Source organism: Platalea leucorodia, assembly GCF_965183815.1.
Source record: "Platalea leucorodia genome assembly, chromosome: 5".
In the NCBI taxonomy this organism is placed as follows: domain Eukaryota; kingdom Metazoa; phylum Chordata; class Aves; order Pelecaniformes; family Threskiornithidae; genus Platalea; species Platalea leucorodia.
This window is the reverse complement of record NC_138827.1, coordinates 28,695,921-28,711,566: the sequence shown is the minus strand read 5'-3', so window position 1 is coordinate 28,711,566 and position 15,646 is coordinate 28,695,921. Positions and strand designations below refer to the sequence as shown.

The following is a 15,646-nucleotide window of genomic DNA, read 5'->3' as shown; positions in this document are numbered from 1 at the left end:
AAAAAAAATAACACTGTGAGATGACCTGGTTTTATGGTTTCAGATATATTTTTGGTTTTAGATATATATTTTTGGGTTGGATATATACTGTTGGGTTCAAATAGTTTTTTATAATGTAATTTGAGCTAAACAATTCCCTTCTCAGCAACATGCTGTTCTGGGGTGGAAAGGAAACAGGAAAAAACATTTTCAACTCTGTTCATCAATATATTTGCAGGATTTCTTCCTTATCCTAAATTGTTTCTGGCTTTACTAATTGAACACTTTTAATCTTCCCTATTTTTAATGTTATCCTCTACTTTCCTACCCACATTCTTCTTTTCAGAAGAAAATTCTCTTCACTGATTCCCTCTGCAGAAAACCGCTTCATGCTAACAATCTGTTCCTAAACACTTGCCTGAAGGATACACTTGGCATATGAGATATTTGAAAAAAAAAAAAAACCAGCAATATTGTACAGCTAGAATACCTTTGCCAAATATAAATAATGTCATCTGCTGTATCGGGTGTCCGTGCCCAGGTGCCGGCAGCGGGGGCTGCAGGCCTGAGCTCTCTGAGGAGAGGGCGGGCTGCCCCATGCCAGTCACAGCCGGTTCCAGCCGGCTCCGCAACGGCCCCACCGCCGGGCACAGCCGAGCCCCTCGACGAAGGCGATGGCACCTCAGTGAAAATGTATTTAAGGAAGGGCAAAAACGCCACACAGGCAGAGGAGTGGGGAACCCTGAGGAGAACCAGGGTTCGAGGAGGAGAAGGAGGAGGAAGGAAGGGAAGGGAGTGCTCTGAGCACTGGGGCAGAGACTCCCCTGTGTCCTGTGGGGAGAGGCTGGAGCAGGTGGGTATTTCCTGAAGGACCAGTGGCCCGTGGAGGACCCATGCTGGAGCAGGCTCTCCTGACAGGAACTGCCGCCCATGGGAAGGGCCCGTCCTAGAGCAGGGGAACAGCGTGTGGAGGGAGGAGCGGCAGAGAGGAACTGCTATGGACTGCAGCCCCCCGCCCCCCTGCGCTGCTCCTTGTGGGGGGAGTGAAGTTGGTCCTGGGAAACAGGGAAGGATGGGGGGAAGGTGGTGGTTTAATTTCTTTTTGTTTCTTACTATCTAAACCTATTTTAACTGGAAATAAATTAGTTTTCCCCTAGTCAAGTCTGTTTTGCCTGTGATGGCAATTGGTGAGCAATCTCCCTCTCTTTGTCTCGGCCCACAAGCTTTTTCATCTTATTTTCTCCCCCCGTCCTGTTGAGGGTGAGTGAGAGAGTGGTTGGGTGGGTGTCTAGCAGCCGGCCAAGGTCAACCCATCACATCTGCCTGACTTGAGGTTAAGTAAGTCCCATACTCACCTAAGTGCACTTTCTGCCACAGCGGTCAAATCTATCACTGCTATTCACAACAACTTGAATCTTAACGTAAACTATTCTTTCCTACAGATTATTATCCAAAGTAAATAAGAGTGGTAAAAGCAAGCTATTGCATTGTAATACCTTTAATTAAAGGACTTTGCTTTACTGTATTTTTCATTCAATGTCATGAACATATGACATTGTTAGGAAAAGAATATTCCTCATGTATTTCAGAATTTAGGTGTTCCAAGCTGTTAAACTGCATAGATTGGATTCCAGTTGCCTCACAGATCACAGTCTAAGCTCTCTGCGGACAAAGATTAATGTGTGGATGCCCGGAGTCACTTCAGCCTGAGTTGTGCGTGTGATGCTGGTGGGTCCCCTACGATTAAGGCAGCAGGCTGGATAAATACAGACTGTGGACTAGGTCCAGCTTGTAAACTACTAGATATAGATGCCTCCCAATGATCCCAGCAATTCCAGATATGGATTAAGTTATCTGCAGCACAGACCAGAGGTGCAAATTTTGATTGAATTACTTCCAAAGAAGGACACAGAAGCAATTAAATTTATATTTTAAGCTCAACCATCATTAAAAAGTTGTATTGCAAGGCATTGGAAATGAAAACGTTATGAAGTGAATAAATAAAAACAGAGCACAATGAGACCTTGATTTCTGACCTATTGCACATTTCAGCTTCTTTTTCAACATCAAACTGTCCTGAACTGTATGGGGGACAGATGGCCCACTCAGAACTACTTTACAGAGTCCATAGGATCCTTAAACTAGCACTGGAGAATTGTACCGATGTCAGCGAAATCACTGATGGTGAAGAGCTGGTATGCTGGAACCACTCCAAGCCAGTCTGCTCTGGAAAACCCATATACTGATCTCAAATCCAGCAGAACCTTTAACAATGTAATCATTGTGTGCACAGTTCCCTGGGACTCCCAACACTGTTTTCTCTTTTTATCTGTAATACTTGATTTGAATACTCACCTCCTTCTTAATGGAGTATTTTTTCCTTTTGTGAATTGTATCTCACTTTATTACTTTTTGCCTAAAGAACTGCCTCTCACTAGGCTCCTTTGTAGTACACGTCAGCTGCCATAGTCACCTGCAGCCATTTGCAGTTTAGTATCATTTGTACATTTCATTAGCGCACTATTTCTTCTCTGTCTTCCAGATGCTAAATAGGCTGGACCGAACACTAATGCCTTCGGTAACCAATTCAACAAGTTCCTCATGCTCAATAGACTATTGTTTGTAATATCACAGCCTTTGCTCACAATCTGTCAGCCTAATTTCAAGCCACATAGCAATGTCATTAAACAAGACGGCAGTTTTGGTACAAAGAAGCCTAGAACTGTAAGAACAAAACACTTCCTTGCTTTAAGAGATGCTTTGTAGAAAACTGGTAATACCACTGACAAGTATTTTTTGGTGTCCAAGAAAGGATATAAACTTCCCAACGTTAATCTCATAAACAAAGTTAACAATTTTACGTACTGCCTTCACACTGCTGTATTCACGGGAAATAGACTTGTTCTAAGAGTGAGAATTATATTCCAATACCACAGGTAACACAGTGAAATATATTAGAAACTATGAAACAGGAATTAAAACATTGATTATGCTATTCCATTTAGCCATGATACCATTTTAATATTTTAACATTGAAAATAAACATTTTTTTCTTAAGCACAAATGACTTCTAAACCACCTTTATTTTTTAATAGCTCTATAAGGTTGCTTAAAATTTCTCTCTTCTTTTTTTGTTAAATGCATAGCAAGAGAGAAAACTGTTTAATGAATGGTTAGACAGTAAGTTCCTCCTATGTCACAGGAATCTCTGTGCAATTACACAATACATACAGTCTACTTTGCAATACCTGAGGTGGACAGTTTCTGTGCTGAAATGATAATAAATTTAAGAGAAAGCTAGATAGCACCGATTTTGTGTAATATACCTACCAATAGTTTTCAGTCTCGATACCACTACTGTAAGACCCTTCCCATGCACAGTTTTTATTCTGTGTACATTGCTAGTCTGGTAATTTGTGATATCAGTAAGAAAGTCTGTTCATAACCATATTGGTTAAGTACATTCTTTTAAAATTAAAGAAAAAAGTCTCACACTACTAAAACATCAGCTTTGCTTTACTTTGCTCTGGGTTCATGCCTGCATGAAGTCATCACCACTCCATTCAATAAATACAGAAGTGGTATCTATGAGATTATAAAACATTTTTTAAAGCATAATCATTCCATAATTTGTGATTAGCATTATGTTTGGGGGTTAACATTATAAAACATAAGATATTAATAATGTTATTTAAGGTACATATAAAACTAATGAACTGATTGAGTAATGTGATCTGCAAGGGAAAAAAGCCCAACAACATTATGATCAGTAAGATCTGAACTTATTGGTATTCTAAGACATTTCTTGTTCAATTTTTTTTTTTTTTTTTTAACAGTTTGGGTGCATGTCTGGTTGTGAAATGGCTTTATGACTGCATCTTAAAAGTAAAATAAGCAATTTATTAGAGTAGCCAGTACTTTACAAAGCATTATGGATTTTTTCTCCTATGCACTCTGAAATTAGTTGCGGGTTTTTCTTTCTATTATGATTTTACTTTACAGAAATACTGGCACAGATCTTTTTAAACTGATGGGAAGATGTGAACAAATCAAATTCCCAAATGTCTATGAACTGACTTTCACTTAGCCTTGGGGTTTGTTTTTAAGACATGCTCAATTTTCAGTCACAGTTCTGTTCAATACTCTCAGCATACTGAGAAGAGACATACTTTTCTTTAATCATTCAAGCCGAAATTCTTAATTATATTTGCTTAAATTGCTTTACAGAGTAATGTTTAGTGCAATTCTCTCAAAATGTGAATAGTGAAAGGGGTCAATGGCATGTTTCAAGTTTCTTTAAAAGTCAGAAAAAAGCCCAATGTTACTATTTTATTAATCATGCAACATACACTTAGTCCTCATAAAATATTAATGTATATTGCTTCCTACATCAATAAAAAGTGTACTTTACGCAAAGAAAGAAAACCTGCTTAAGAAAATGCTAGCTAAACTTACTAAGCATTCTAACAATTATCATAAAAATGCTAGAAAAGAAAATATAGATATGTTAAGCAATCCTAAAATCTTCTTAAACCACACATTGTGCTTTCCTACAGAGAATTTTAAGATGAAAAATAGACCTTGAGGGTCTTAGACAAGCCTGAGGCAATATAAAGAAAAAGGTCAAACACTCTGCTAAAAAGGACCGTTATCTTCAGAACAACAACTTATCAGCCAGCTTGCAGCCCTGCTTATTTACAGTTATTGGTCCCAGAGGAAGTGCACTTCAGCGCAGGGCGCGATTACTTTGTAATGAGTTTGCCAGAAATGGTAAAGGAAACTAATTTGTAACAATGTGCTGTTCCCTGCACATGAACTTTCTCAGACACTTTTTTTGTCCAGCAATGAATAACTAACTTCAGCCTCCCTAATAAGCAGTGAAAACAGAAGTGCACTAAAAACGACGGAGTCGCAAGCATGAATGTGCTGAAATATCAGTGATTATCCCTCTCAGCTGTCCATTACAGTACTGATGATGACCACCAATTCCCCTGTGGTGGATATATAGAATGCAGGTTTCAGGGGGTGGATTTGCACATGAAAATTAACACCATTTGGAAGAAAATAGCCTGCACCTGTCACAGATTAGCAACAAAAGGTCAAATGCCTCCTTTTACACCTAGAGCACTTGCATATTGTATGCCTTGCTTATAGGAGCCTAATTCTAGTTCCTTAATTCAGAAAAGTGAGCACCATGGTGAACTGAGAAGAAAAAAGAATTAAATCTCGGCTAAAAGCTATCAATAAATCTATTGATCAAGATACATATGAATGGAAGTAGCTGAGGCAATCTCTGTCTCTAAAAGAGGTAGTTTTTCAAAAGAGAATTACACAAAGTGCTCTTCTGTTTTTGTCAATATGCTGCCAGGTTTTGAAATACTATTTTTCATCCACACAATAAAAATCTTGACAAGTAAGCAATAGAAAATCACTAATACACTTGCAGCTGCATTTCAATCTATACAAATTCTTTAAACAAAAACAACCAAGGAAAAGATTGGAATATACATCATTTTCACCAGTTGAACCTGGGATCAAGTCCAAGATAGCCAAACAGTATTAATCTATATTTTCATGCAACTCTGTATTTCACAAAATACAGTGAAATGTAGAATATGGAATACCCTCAATGGAATTCATCCTTAAAGATCACAAAACACGTTGAGATGATAATGCAAAGAAATTCTATTGATACATTCTAAATGGAACAGGAAGTACAGGGACCAAGATCTGTAAAAACTTCTCTTGAGTGAAAGATTAGATATCTTCTGAAAGGAGTGCATCTAAGAATATAAGTTGTAAATTCTCACTGGCTTTATGGTCTTTGTCTGTGAAAAGAATTTCTAAAAAATAGTTTGGTGAGCAGTCCTAAACAGCTTCTAAATAGCATTTGATTTTTAAATAATAGGGAAAAATCTAATGAAATAGTGATGCTCTCCAAAAACCTGTGACTGTTTTTGCATCATCTCCTGGACTCCTGCCCAAAGCATATGTCAAATCAAGATTCCTGAAACTCCAAAACACGATTTGAATAAAAAGACAATACCACAAAAAACACATCTACCACAACTTGTAAATTAAAGTATACTTTAAATTATTAAAATTGCACATATTAAGCTCTGCAATACAAAGTAATATCTACACTGCTACAGTTAAATCAACCTTTTGGAAAAAACCCTCAATACTCTTCAACAATATAGTATTCTTTTAAGAACCTTTTGTTCCACTTAAAACAATAGCAATGGTCATGAGTCAGCTTTCAGTCAAAATCCAAATCACCTTTGAAAAATGTTCAAGACTAGAAATAGGTAAAACATTTCAAAAGTACATGGCTTGAGAAGCTGGATGCTTCAGGCTTGTATTTGTAGTCTCTTTTATATCCTCCCTCCTCAATTAAACAAGTTGAAATCGCTGTGTTTCCATTATGTTTTAAGTTTTTATCAATAGTGACATCCAAAGGACAGTAAATCAGTAGCTTTTGTGAAAAAGATTGTACGGGAACAATGACTATCTTAGCTCTTAGCAGCAATTGGTAAAAGGCCAGCTCCCATCACTGGAAAGGGTAAACTGAGATGTACATATTAATGCATAACTTATAGAGGCTGAGCGATTCTGTTTGAGCTTTTATTGTAATTAGACAATGTGATAAAATCTAATTATGACTGACAGCACGTGAAAATTCTAGCTTTTACGCTTTTCTTGCTTATGTATGAACATAGCATTAAAATAAATTATATTTATCTTTTGGGTATATAAGAGTTATGGATCTCCATTTGTTTGTTTGTTTCACTACCTAATGATTCAGCAATAATATGGAGAAGAGCAGTGAATCCAAAACTTATAAATGTTCTTATCCTTTCCAACTATCCTATTTCTTTTGGTGTAACAATATTGATTTAAACGGTGTTGCTCCTAATTCCTAACAATGAGAGCACTATCTGATTTTCCACACCTTTTCAGGATCACAGTCTGAGTTCCACTCTTTCCAATATCGTTCCTCACAAGTGATGTAAGTAGGTGCACTAGACCCATTTCCTAAGGGCATTCTGCCTATAGTATCTGGGATCACAGCTACTGTTTCTCAGTGGTCCCAAACAGTGTAATGAATAAATCTATAATTCCTTCATATTGAGTTAAATTGCAGAAATATTAATGAACAGTGTGGCCTAGACTAAAACACCCACAGGAGTTTTATAAATTAAAACTTTTATCTGAATTAGAGTAGGAGGCAGAATTTATCACCCACAGCAGCTAATCTGAATCATTAGATTAAAAGAAGTTGTGGGACTAGCCTCTGAATGAAGCGAAAAACGTACAAGGCCATTTTTAAGCAAGCCATTGTCTTCCACACAGAAAATTAAGGGAATTGGAAACCTTTAAGAAAGAAGGACTGATTGAAAAAGGAAAGAGGCATAAACCAGCTTAAATTTATCAGTTGAATATAAAAGACAAGAAAGTTGGGGGCAGGGGGATGCTGTGATTTATTTTCTTTTACTAAAAACAGTTACAATAATGTTCTCATATTTTAGCAGTCTGGACAGTGCCACCAATGGATAGTTTTAGGATGAGTTCTTCCTTTCAGAAAAAAATAACTTCTCTTGGTCACTGATGTTTGAGTGATGTCTGGGTGAGGAGGGAAGGGGAATACAGGGACTAAAATTTATCGAGCAGTATTTTTGAGGCTCCTCCTGCAATGAGGATACTATTACAGATTTTACAATATAAATAATTTTAAAGTTCTAGCTTGTGTTAATCCCAAAGGCCACTTACTTACATCACTTGCAACTTTCCTTTGAAGATAAGCCAGAAGAGTAAATAATACCATTTAGCAACAACACAAGCAACTAGGAGAACTGGAACATTTTCTGTCTTTTTATGTTCATTAAGAGGAGCAGTCTTAATGGTGATCCCAGTTCAGAGCACAATGAAAAACAGCAAGAAGTAATCCTAAAGATTTAGTGATCATCATTGCTCAAAAATCACCATGAGCAAAATAGCCCAATATACAAGCAACAGATATCCCAATATACTACAAATATCATTATGTAAACAGTAGGCTTACATATGTATAGAGAAATTATATAATAAAATCTTGCTGAAGGAATTCAATAGTTTTGATCAAATGAGATGATTGACATTTAATCACTTGCAGTCAAAGAGCCTTCTTTCAAAATTGCCCTTATCAATAAATACTGAAGCTTTCAACTAACAGACCTAAAAACCTGGAGCTGTAAAGAATAAAATGTCGATGTTCACTGTGTACAGAAATTGTAAAGGATGGATAAAATGGAGTCAGTCTCTTGACTCCTCCTCCCGCATCTGTCAGATTCTTATGAATTACAAAAATATCAGTAAAGCCCAAGACTGCAGGACAAATTCTCCAAAACCACAAAATCATGTAAATACAGAAACTGGCAGCAGTAAAGTAGCAATGCATCAACTTAGCAGGGAGTGACAAGAATGCTTAAAAATCAGAGGCCCACGCCCTAAGATGGCCATTGCAGACCCACTACACCAAAACCACCAAATCCCCAGAAAAACAGTAGACTACTGATTTCTCTGCTCCCTCTTTATGAATTCCCCAAAGGCCTCCAATGACAGATGGGCAGTTATTTATCCATGGCAATGAACCTTTGTTAAAGGAAAATCAGAATACAAAGAGGTTTTGCATTAGTGGCATGAAACTCAGCTTTCTTTAACAAAGTATATGCTATCAAAATGGGTATCTCATGACTGTGTATGTACCACATCTTTCAAAGCAAAGCTCTTAAAGGAAAAGCATTTGGGGAAATTTCTGTTTGGAAGTCACTTAGCATATAATGGGTGCTATCCTAAATAAATAATAAATAAGTTAATAAATAAATTATAACAACGTCTGCAGCCTTAACCACGGAAGCAACCACCAAGGCAGAACAGGGAATATGAACTACTGTACCACAGTGGGATGTACCATTATTGGTGTGTAGCAGGGAGAAACATATCTCTAAACTGATGCTCAGTGTACAGCATTGAAATCTGTCGCTACCTATAGCCTCTAACGTAAAACATTCTCATATTTACCTGCTACCTAGAGATCACAGGTGTGCAAGCAGCACATTACAAATGGTTAAAAATGTTAAAAGCCACATATTCTTTATTCTTAAGTACATTACAGTAGCCCTACTTATGTAATGCTTCCTACTCAATATAGTCATCATTTTGCAAAGACCCTAAGAATTCTTGTAAAGCAAAAGGCAAAACAGTTCTTTCATCCTACAAGTGAGGATACTCCAGTTGATTTATTACTGTACGGTCATGCTGTAATTCTGCATTTGGCCTAGTTTGGTGCCTGATACACAGAAGCACCTTTTTTCCAGGGGAATCCTTCCATAGTATAACTACAAACTGCCACTTGAGGAAAAGTAATTGACAGAAACTTCAATCAGTCTAGAGATCTATAGTTAAATTATATTCTCAAGGACCTCTCCAAAGTCACCAGAGCTGTAAATAAATTTACTTTTTTTTTATTAAAAAGAAAAAGAAGAGTAATGGAAAGGCTCCAGGTATTGTCTTATGAAAGAAACTTGCTTTTTGAGATGGATCCTGAATAAGAACCTTCTTTAACTACTAAATTACTGATTTTATAGCTAAAACTTTCCTTCTGTATCTTATACAAAAATTTCCTTGAACAATGGTACTGTAAGGATAGACTTTCAGTACATATACTGGATCTGAATAATATCTGTCCTATATACAGCTTTTGCAGAAGAAACAGTCCTAGTTTATTATGAAACTGAATTTGGTTCTCTATGCCATTATCAATCTAGTCACAAAAACAGTTTGGGGGCTAGAAATGTTATTCTCATTCAATATATTAATCCCATTATTTCATTGCCTAGAAGTGAAATCTTATAATATAATCTCCATGATAAAATTTACAGGTAGACTTTCATGCAGCCTAGGTACATTTTTAGCCATTTCATCAGATTAGACTGCTACACTACTTCACTGTTCACCTACTCCTTTGCTGTAGTTCCTAGTCTGATGTGCTTTTGTAGAACAAGGTGATTTCTATACTTTTCTCTTTATTATACAGCATTTTGATCCTTCTGTAGGTAATGGAACTTGTTCCTGTACTTTCACTTATATAACTTTCTGACTCCTGTGCCTTGCTATTTTCCTTTCCTCCAGTCACCAGCCTGTTCTGGAAGCCCTCCTTGACTTCCAGTCTTACCAATAATTATGAAATTCCAATACTGTTTATATCCTAGCTTCACTCCAAGGCATTATATATAATTATACAGCACCAAGGAACTACATTACATTGGTTTGTTTTTATAATATTGACAGAATTTATAGCAGGCCTTCTTAACTGTACCCACATGAATGTAACAGAAAACTGCTTACCCTCATTTATCTTTGTTTAGTTAAAGCTTAAATTAGACCTTAAGAAACTACCTAGTTGATGTTATTTTTTCAATCATCAGAAGTGATAATTTAAATATTGACATTTTAGATGGCACCAACATGTTTTTGTCTTCTGCTATGGTTAGAATATTTTATTATATCTGAATGTCTGTCTTAATTTTATTGGGGTTTTTGTTTTTTTTTTTCATTTTGCCAAATCCAGAAGCATTTCCTTTTATTTCAAAGTATTTCTATGTTTGTAGTAAATTAAACATTAATCTTTCTCTGCAAATGTCAAGTGATATTTAAATGTTTTTCTGGCAGATAAATGATTATTAATATTAATGCAATAAAATCACAGCTCTTTGTCCTTTCTTTGATATTTAAGAAAAAATTATGAATGTCAAAACAGTTCTGCAAGAAGAGAATTCATTGGTCTACCATCCACTCTTCATTAGCCTGAGAGGTAAAAAATTACTGATCTTGTGAGACAATGTGTTTATAGAATCAGAAAGGGTTGAAAATGAATTACTCTATCAGTGGTAGAGTGTGTATCACTTCAATGTGAAAATGCCTTGTTAAAGTTCATTTTAATTTAAAGCCCCCTTTTTGTCATTCAAAAAGCTTTAGCACAATGAAAGAGTCTTTGTCACTTTCATAATTAGCCCCTCTTGCACTAAATGAGAATAAAATCTGATCAGAAGTCCATACAGGCAAGGTCATAAATCAAACAGAAAAGCTCCACAAACAGTCCTGTAAGATGTCCAAAGGCACACACAGCTTGGAATTAAAGCACTGTAGTCAGGATCCACTCCCAGAAACACAGCACAAAAAAGCCCCAATAATATCTGTTTGACAGGCAAAATTTATCTCCATATTCTGTAGCCCTATAAACACATTTTGCTGTTTAGATACAAAAGCAATTTCAGCACCAAGGACAATTCAGGAAAGCAAACAGCTGTTAAAGTACTACTATTACCGTTTGCCAACCAAAGTCAAATTAATTTAACTTAATGCTCTCACTTCAAACTGTGGCAGTAAAAAAAAAAAAAAAAAAAAAAAAGGAAAAAAAACCCCATATATGATAATTGTCATAAAGCAGGAACAAAAACTGTATTAACAGATAAAACTCCTCAGGAAACCAAGTTTAATTTTATATACATAAATGAGTATGCAGCTCAGCTCAAATGTAAACTGGATTTTATTCAACTTATTTTCATTTTCAGATGAAAGTAAAAAGATATTTTGAAAGATGTAATAAAATTCTCAACCTTGGACAGTTATGGTAAGAGTGACAGCACGTCACTCTCTCTACTCTGGGATCATCAGAATACCAACAGGAATCCGAGCCATCAACATATTATTTTACTCCCCATGTGAACACAAAGTGAGGATTTCATCAGCAAATGATGCCTAAAACATGGGGAGACTGGAGGGCAAGAAGAGGGCAAGGTAGGAAGTCAAGAGGGAAGACTGTCATAGAGAGGCAGTCGGCAATGAAAATATGTATTCTAGAACAGATGTACTTTTTACAATTCAATGTATTATGTTAATGTTAAATGTTAATTTTAAATATTAATCAGCTGAGAGTTATTTGTAAAATAGCTACATCCATACAAACCAGAATTTTCATGAAAACACACATTTATATCCATGAAGTATACATATATGTGTAGACATTTGGACATATTTCTACCTTCAAATACATTGCTATCTACATTAAAAATGTGCAACTTTCCTTTATGAGCTTTCGTTTTCTAACAATACTTTCTCTGCAGAACCAAGCTGTTAAAGTCATGTCTCTAGCCACGTAAACACCAAACTAGTTTCAAAGTAATGGCTTGGTTGGAGGGCGTGGGTGTTTACATGTCTGTCATATGTTCCCAAAATTTCAGGTTACATTAATTATACAATGATCATAAGTAATTTGATTCCACATATTTAGGAGACATATGAAAATCAGTCTGCTAAGCAAGAGACTAAAGAGCATTAGCGTGACAAAAAAAGAGTAATTCATTTTCTCCATCCTCATACAGTCTCATACTTTAGTTCACTGACAGTAAACTTCCGGAGTTGGTTAAAAGGTAGTGAGGACACAAATGAGTGTCCTGTTGGATACAAATGAGTGTCCTCTTGGATAGAGCCACCTGTGCTTGAGTCACAAAAGAAATGTAATTTGCCTTGTCTATCAGACATCCAGGTATCTAAAAAGTGCAAATTGCAAACTACTGTACAAGCAAACCAAGCCTGGGAACTGTGACGAGGGCATGCAGGTGATTAGGGAAAGAAAATGGATTTAAGATGGATGGGATGAGAATCTGAGTCAGACATATTATTGAAATTGAACTGCCTAGATCTTTTTCTTATAAGTGAGTACTCCAAAAAGCCAATAAAGCTTTTAAACAAAAAGCAGGGGGTTTTACTGTATAATAAACTAGATTAATTGCCTTTTAAATAAAGAAAACTCAAAATGACTAAGTAAGAAGGAATAAAAATCAAAACAGACCTCCCCTGCCCACTGTGCCCTTGCAAGCAGATCCTGTTCCCATAATTGCCTTTAGTTTCCTACTCAGTGAACTTGCTAGAATTGCAACAAATTCTAGGTAGCCTCCACTGGATCCTCAGAAAAATACTGTCACTTCTATGGCGAACCCTGTATCTGTTCCTTGTATTTCTCAGCAGTTTTGCAGTCTCCAGGCACTCCAGCCTTCCTGCTTGCTGCACCCTCACTCTCCTGCCCCTGCCACTTTGTGCTCTGAAAGCACCTCACTTTTGAGCAGGCCCAGCACCTCTCAATTGATGGTGAAATCTCCCCTCCCTCTAGATGGTTCCACTTTGCTTTGTCATTCCCCTTTTGACAGGGCACAAATGAAAAAAATAACATCTGTTTCAACGGGTTTAAACAGAAAACTTCAACTTCATCAAATCAACATTGTAAAAGACACCTCCAAACTTCTTCTCTGATTCTCCCTAACAACTCCTGCTTCTCACATACTATGTATCCACCTGGGGACAATTCAAGTGCTACAGTCAATCAAATGACTCATAATACCAGGTAGACCCTTCTCAGCATGCCTTAGTATTCAGCTCCTTCACACCTCCTCATGGAAGGGAGAGAGGATACCAAAGGAGAGCCTTTGTAACCAAGGATTTCAGATCTTCCCTTTTCCCCCATGCCAACAAAATCACATACCTTCTCTTCGACTTTTGCTGTTACTTTTCACCTTTATCTTCAACACACAAAACCCAGAGGAAACTATGACTTTAAAAGTCCTATGAAATATGACTATTATTTTAAGTCCCATTTCTTCTTAACTGAATTCTTAACCAAATGCTGCCACTATGGTGGAAAAAAACCAAGCACTTCTTACAACTGAGTCTTAATACAACTGATGCCTTTCTGACTGTCAAAACTGGGCATTACTACAACTGAAACATCCTGAAGAAACAGCTCTTTATATTGCAGCTATATTAGCAGGCAGTGAATGGGAGCCAGAGAACCCAGAGGGGGGTGGAAGGGTAGAAGACATGGAGACAGGAGAAGGACTACATCCATGAAATAGGGGCAAGTAAGCTCCTTCTAGCTAGGCTAATAGGAAACCCAGAGCTTCTGGAAGTGTGGCCTCACAATTCATAGGCATGTTCTCAGCTTCTCTTTCTGAGTCTTTCCATCATACTGCAGGTCTGATCTCCATCCATCTGCTAAGAAAGACAGGTAGCACTTGGTCTTACAGATATCAGGTTGTTCCTAATGAGGAGGCACACAATCTTAACCCTTCAGTAGGTCTTCAGCTGAGGTGCCTTGATCTGTGTAATGTTTATTCTGCATTAAGAAAGAAATTGTAAAACAAGAGCAGACCAATTATTCTCATATTACTCATGTCTATATATAGGCTGAAGTGCAGGGTATAGTCAGAGGCATATTTGAGTCAATAAGCTATTTGCAAAACCTTGGATGGTGAGCTAAGTGGGAGGTTTGGGCTATATAAAGACATGGTCGGCAGAGATGCTCCTATATTAATAGACAAAGTCAATCACATCACACACTGACTTTTTCTGCTCTTCCAGTAATTGTTTGATACCCAGAAGTTTCCAGCCTATCAAGATGCCCAGTTAAGCTTGATTTAGGATTCTAATTAAGTGGATTAAAATTAAATTTTCTTTTATTTGACTGTACCCTCAAATTTATTCTCACTGGGTCTGTGTTTGGTAGGACCATATTTTTCCAGAAAGAAAGAAAAAAAATCAAAAAAAGAAAGACATAGATTTTCAAAACAGGCAAAATCTTCTTACAAGTTATTTCACAAAACCAGAAAACAAATCAGAATTTTTAAAGCAATTAGTACTTAAATCACAATACAGTGATTGTTGAGCTGTATTATTGTTTCTCATGGACGTGAAGTGACCTTGGTCAATTATATAGTTCAAATGTTGCTTTTGAGTCTTCAAAACCAGTGACATACACACACAATTAGCAGTACTATTTCTATTCAAAATTACTCTTACAGGATTTCTAAAGAGAGGTGCCACTTTACCTCTATTTATGTAAGAAGCCAAGGGGGTATCAAACCTTTTCAATTAAAAATAACAACAAAACCCACTACTTTTGTTATATACTGTATTGTACTTCTAATAGTACACCCTGTCAGTGAATCCATAGCAAGGTCATTTTATACCAAAACCTAACCTTAAAAATAATTCTTTGTTCGCATATAAGAAGGTACTGGGGTATTAATATAAGTCCTTTAGCACATAAAGCATATTAACTATGAGATAAAAGGGTTAACTTCTTTAAATATATCCAAGGTTAATTTCAATTTTGGGTTTGAATCTATATGCATGCACTTTACAACACATTGATTATGACATACAAAAATCTTTTTCTCAATTAAATGCATTAGAAAGATTTATTACTTTATGAAACATTGTGCTAGCAGTTGCATAACAAAACAATTACCATCTTAAGAAGTAAGTCATTATTCGTGGTTCCTAATTTTAATAATATTGTAGCTCTTTAACTTTTATAACTTGTACTACTTTTATTTATTTACTTCAAAATAAAAATGTGGATATTTAATGTATTAGTAGAACAATTTTTAAATGTTACTATTAATAGTGAAAAACTTTCAAATAAAAAATATATTAACATATGTCACTAGCTTTAACCAAATAGACACACTTTTTCAAAAGCCAGTCTTCAAAACCAGGAACGTATCATAGAATCATAGAACGTTTTGGGATGGAAAGGACCTTTAAAGGCCATCTAGTCCATCCCCCCTGC

At 36.4% G+C, this 15,646-nt stretch overlaps 1 protein-coding gene across 2 annotated transcripts in view; it reads right to left on the bottom strand.

Annotated features, from left to right (window-relative positions):
- Positions 1-15,646, bottom strand: part of LOC309590531 (BEN domain-containing protein 5) — a gene marked incomplete at both ends in the record, with an annotated part of 962,813 nt that overhangs the window by 912,696 nt on the left and 34,471 nt on the right. The window lies entirely within an intron of this gene.